We start from the raw sequence: 6,000 nt of genomic DNA on the forward strand, positions 1-6,000 counted from the left end.
TATGAGCCACTAAGAAAGAACCAAGGCCCAGATACTAGAGGATCAGTTTGAGTTTTTCTCTGAAATGACCTGTGGTCACCTGTATGCTCAGCCCTCTTCAGGGTGGAACAGGCTGGACAGAAGAGAGTGAAGGATCTTCAAGCCTGCTTTCCGCCTGGGTGATAAGCTGAGCAATGAGATGCATGTGGCAGGACAGGATGTTTGATTTCAGGAGACAATACAGGATTAAATCCAAGGGGCACATCTCACACTGAAGGATCTGAGTTTAGATAAGAGGACAAAGAACAGCAAAACACATCAATACCAATCTCCTGAGCATTATGTTCATTGTGGAGTGTTTTTTTCATGACCAGTGTTTCTCGAAGTATGCTCCTGTGCTAGGTAAGTCTTGAATTTATTAATTACTTTGCCCAGTTAGCAAAAATAATGGGTAACCTCTACACTGGAAGCTGAGAGAAGATGGCAGATGATTTAGTTTGCAATTATGTGTTTAAAGCTTAACGGAGTGCATTTTTCATTTTGGTGTGCCTGGAACACAGCCCTCCTACCCCCCCCCGTCCCTGCTGTTGTTTTCCATTGTGTGCAAGTTTGAGAGCTGCCGGGGGAGGTATGGGCACTCTTGCATCAGGATGTGAGTTTTCTAACAGCTGCTCCCTAAGGCCAAAAGAAGAGCCTCACACTAACACTGGGGTTAGGAGGCTGAATGCAAAAGATGGCTTTAATACTGTGCTCTCAAATGAGTGTGCATCCACCCAGAGGACCTGCTTCAACAGACTGCTGGGCCCCGCCCCAGCAATTTCCTGTTCTCTTGTTCTGGGGTGGGGCCAGAACTTTGGCAGTTAACAGGTGCTGCTGCTGCACGAATAGGTTAGAATTTCAATATGAGGTACCTGGTGGGGCTGTGAATGAATGGTTTTACAAAACTGTTTATTCAGTAGCACAAGGTTGGAAAACACCCAGGGAGTGACCAAGTGTTGGCTAATAAAAATTCAATTGGAATTAACCCAAGAGAGATGTAATAACTAACTAGAAAATGTTACTTGGATTTGGTGCTCCTCATACACCCCCTTCCTGTCCCAGAACAACAATGAAGGTCTTCTCCACCTCTTCAACCTGTGGAGTGACTGCCCCAGAGAGAAGCACTTGCCACCACCTATTCCCTTCACCCTCCTGCTTGTTAAAATTGAGCCCCTTTTAGAAGTATGTATCACTGTCCACTCCCCATCCTCACCCCGCCTGCACTATGAAGTTTGACTACTTTGAACTGTAATGTTCCAGGATTGTAGCACTGGAGCAGGATTAGTCCCAGGCAACAGCATTCCAGTTGGCTAATTCTGAAGCCACTTGGCAGGGAGCGTAAAAGTAGGAGGGCCTTGTGCCAGCTGCTAAGCATACAGGGTGTGTTTATGTGTGTGCGCCAACTGCTAACTAAGCATACAGGGTGTGTGTGTGTGTGTGTGTGTGTGTGTGTGTGTGTGTGTGTGTGATGGAAGGAAAGCATCAGGAAGTAATCCAAACTAGAAGGGCTCCGGTCATCCCCCCTGTGTTGATTATGGAAGTACTTTGCTTTCATGTCACTTGCAAATTTGAAGTGGGCTGGAGTGGAGGTGGGGGGCAGTTGAGGGGGCAATTCTGTCTCCACTCTAAAATCAGCTGGGATTGTACTAAGTAGAAGCCTTGCACACAATAAAGTGAATATAGAGCTTTGTTAGCCCTACATGATGTGTGATGTTCTCTTGCAGCCCTGAAGCTCACAAAGGAATTAACAGAGGAGCTTCTACCTTCCTGCCCATTTCACTGTCTAAACTTGGGCTGTAACCTCAAAGGGCTCTTACAATGAAATCAAGCTCTGGTGCACTTCCTCAGTCTTTTCTCATCGAGGACATAACCTGTGAGCTCTCGTTATTAAAACTTCATCCCCTAATAACAAAAGGTACTCAGATCTGTATGGAGAGCTTGCCTACCTCAGGCCAAGCCTCTTTCAACACATCTGGATGCTGTTACCCAGTGGTCCCCAACCTTTTTTGGCACCAGGGATCAGTTTCGTGGAAGACGATTTTTCTACGGATGGGGTGGGGTTGGGAGGGTGATTTTGGGATGAAACAGTTCCACCTCAGATCAGGCATTAGATTCTCATAAGTGTGCAACCTATGTCCCTCACATGCAGTTCACAATAGGGTTCTTGCTCCTATGAGAATGTAATGCTGCTGATCTGACAGGAGGCGGAGCTCAGGCTAATGCTCGCTCTCCTGCTGCTCACCTCCTGCTGTGCGGCCTGGTTCCTAACAGGCCAGGGACCAGTACCTTATTCAACTGTACAACAGTTAAATAACTGAGGCTTGCTGGTATATACCAGGAGAATGGTAATTTTAAATGGAAAGTTCTTGGGGTAAAAGCCATTTTTAACTTGCTCAGGACAGCACTTACCTATGCCAGTAGAACTCAAACCTTGAACACCCCATCAGAAAAAGTTTTGGAAACGCACCTCCAATAATTTTTTGTTTTTTGAGACAGAGTCTCACTCTGTCACCCAGGCTGGAGTGCAGTGACACAATCTCAGCTCACTGCAACCTCCGTCTCCCAGGTTCAAGTGATTCTCCTGCCTCAAGCCTCCCAAGTAGCTGGGATTACAGGCATGTACCACCACGCCTGGCTAATTTTTCTATTTTTAGTAGAGACAGAGTTTCACCATGTTGGCCAGGCTGTTAATATTTATTTCTTAAGGAATTACATACATTATCAAACAAAAAATTAAATGATAAAAACATGTTTAAAAAAAGCCAAAGATTTTTAAATTCTATACTGCAGAGATAAATCTTGCCCACATTTTTCTCCAGACTGAGGTCTCTGGTGGGCAGGGACTATGTCTTTTCTTGTTACCTTCAACAAGTGCCTTACATTAAAAGGTCCTCTAAGTTTGTTGAATGGCCGAGGCAACAAGTTAATATACTTAGCACTCATGCCAAACAGAAAACAGTCACAACAGAGGAAGGCAGTGTTGAGGGAGCTGGAAATCAGAGACCTCCATTGCAGTCCTTGCTGTGAGACTTTATGCTATTCATTTCCTATCTTGTCTTCAGTTTCCTTAACTGTGAAATGAGACAGTTGGCTTCGCTGGCTTCTAAGAAGGTATCTAGCTCTACGTAGTCTATGAAATGCTATATTTATGGTGTCCTCATATAAACACAGAATCAGTTTATCATCCAAAGACGGAAACATGATACATTTTTGTAGTGGATGATATGAATCTCATGTGTATTGATACTTCAGGGAAGAGCCCAGTACCTTCCACAGAGCACCACAGGGATTGTTAGCAGAGGTGACTCAGTCAATCTTTGTTTCCATCATCGCTTCTCAGCAGCTGCACAGCTAACTATCCATAACCCTTTGCAGCCCAGACCTGCTGTGGGCTCCCGGCATTTCTTTTGACTCTTTGCTCATCTGCCACTATCTCTGGCTGGGAGAGTTGGCATCTCTTTATAAAGCTTAAGTCCTAGGGGAAAAGAAGATAATGGTGTTCCTTTTCCCGGATCTCATCCTTGCACCTTCTCATTGAAGTTAAAATCTCTTCTGCCCCTCCAGTTTCATTTGCTCCTTCTATTCACAACCTATCCATATATATTTTTTCACTTTTTTGCCACCTTAAACATACACTCTATTGAAACTGCTCTCTGACTTTAGGTGGGGCCTTGTGTTCTACTGGTCAGTTGAGTTGATAAGCTAGAGCCTAGCTTATTAGAGTTTCTAGACTAATACAACAAGCAATATCATAGTAGTTATATAATCCAAATATAAAGGAAAAGGACATACAATAGAACTGAATAGCAGTTGAGGGGGTTGATATAAGTAAGTTCAGAAGTTGGGACCCTGAAGTAGGTTTTAGCTATTGACTAAGGGGAGGATAGCAGGCATTTCCTTAGATGGTAAGCATGGATTGCTGAGTGACACAGTAAATCTACCTGGCTGTGACAATTTATCTGTATAGAGGACCAAGGAGTCAGGCTGGTAAGACGGAGTAAGGCCAAACTACTAAAAGATGCCTTTGATATGAGACTGAAGTCAAGGAGTGTGGACTCACTCTTGGAGATAAGAGCACTATTGAAACATTTAGCAAGAGGCTGAGGCAGGACAATCGCTTGAACCCGGGAGGCGGAGGTTGCAGTGAGCCGAGATCATGCCATTGTACTCCGGCCTGGGCAACAAGAGCAAAAAACCACCTCAAAACAACAACAACAAAACCATCAGGCTGGGCACGGTGGCTTATGTTGTAATCCCAGCATTTTGGGAGGCTGAGGCAGGTGGATCACTTGAGGCCAGGAGTTCAAGACCAGCCTGGCCAACATGGAGAAACCCCCGTCTCTACTAAAAATAAAAAAATTAGTCTGGCATGGTGGTGCATGCCTTTAATCCCAGCTACTCGGGAGGCTGAGGCACGAGAACCACTTGAACCAGGGAGGCGGAAGTTGCAGTGGAAGATCACGCCTCCAGCCTGGATGACAAAGCGAGACTGTATCAAAAAAACAAAACCCAAATCATTTGACTTATTCCCTATTCAAACGAAACCAGGCAGCAAGACCCACAGATATTTCTAAAATGTGTACAATAATAATGCTCCAAAAAGTCCTTCAGTGTCTCCCACTGCTGGCAGAACAAAGATCAAACTTTATAGACTTCAAGGTTTTCAACCAACTGCCTGTGCCTCTCCCCCTAGTCTTCTCCCTTACTGGTTATGTCCTGGAGGTAGACTAAACCCCAGACAAGCCAAGTAACTTACAGTTCTGCTCAAAGCCCCCAAATGTTTGCAACTTGTCATTATTCTTGTCTCTTGCTCATCTTCCTATTTCTACCATTCAAAACCCAGCACCTAGCACATATTTGCAGTTGTGTATTTCCTTAATATTTGCATAGTGCTTTAAAATACATTATCTTGCTCTTCCCCAAACAACCCTGTGATGCAGGCATAGTAGGTGGCTTTGTATAATTTTATAGAAGATTACAATAGACTTAGACACATTAAAATGATTTGCCCAAGATAAAAGCTGTTCAAGTGAGAGAGCAAGAGAACCTCTGGTCTTCCTAAGTCTCATTCTTTCTCAGTATGTTGAATACATGGTACCAGGGACTTGGAAATTTACTTAGAAATAACAACAAAAAACCTACTGGATGCTAGGAATGAAAAGTGAGTCACAGACTATAAATTGTAGTTTTAAATTAAAATGAATACCATTAATGTGGTGCTATCAGTGTACAGAGGCTGGTGAACTTAAAACACAGCAACAACCCATTTCCTATCTACCTTTTGAGAACTGAGAACCAAGAATTAAAAACACTTTTGTACATCTCAAATGTGGCCAAGTCACAATGTAAGTTCAATGTACCTTATTCAAATGCTTGTGATCTCAAAGCCTATTTCCTTTCTTTTTTTGAGACACAGTCTCGCCCCATCGCCCAGGCTGGAGTACAATGGTGCAATCTCGGCTCATTGTAACCTCTGCCTCCTGGGTTCAAACAATTCTCCTGCCGCAGCCTCCCGAGTAGCTGGGATTACAGTGCTCACCACCACGCCCAGCTAACTTTTGTATTTTTAGTAGAGATGGGGTTTCACCATGTTGGCCAGGCTGGTCTCGAACTCCTGACCTCTTGGCCTCCCAAAGTGCTGGGATTACAGGTGTGAGCCACCATGCCCGGCCCAGCCTATTTCCTTTAACTTTGGATACATTTCTTAAAAGCTTGGTTATGACAAAAACAGTGAAGGCTACATGCTGGTTATTGCTGTCTCTCCAGTCCTTTATGGCATGTAGTAGGAGTTCAATAAATTCTTGTTTTGGGAACTGTTTTAGGGTGCTGGGGAATTACTGATATCCAATTTGCTAAAGTGTTTTGTACATTGACTACACCTTGATTTAGCTGCTGCACACAGATTCCCTGCTGCTGGACCCAGTTACCATTTAAACCTCTCAATCCTAACAATAATACAGAAAAGAACCACAGTAAACCAAG

Source organism: Papio anubis, chromosome 5, assembly GCF_008728515.1.
Source record: "Papio anubis isolate 15944 chromosome 5, Panubis1.0, whole genome shotgun sequence".
NCBI lineage: Eukaryota > Metazoa > Chordata > Mammalia > Primates > Cercopithecidae > Papio > Papio anubis.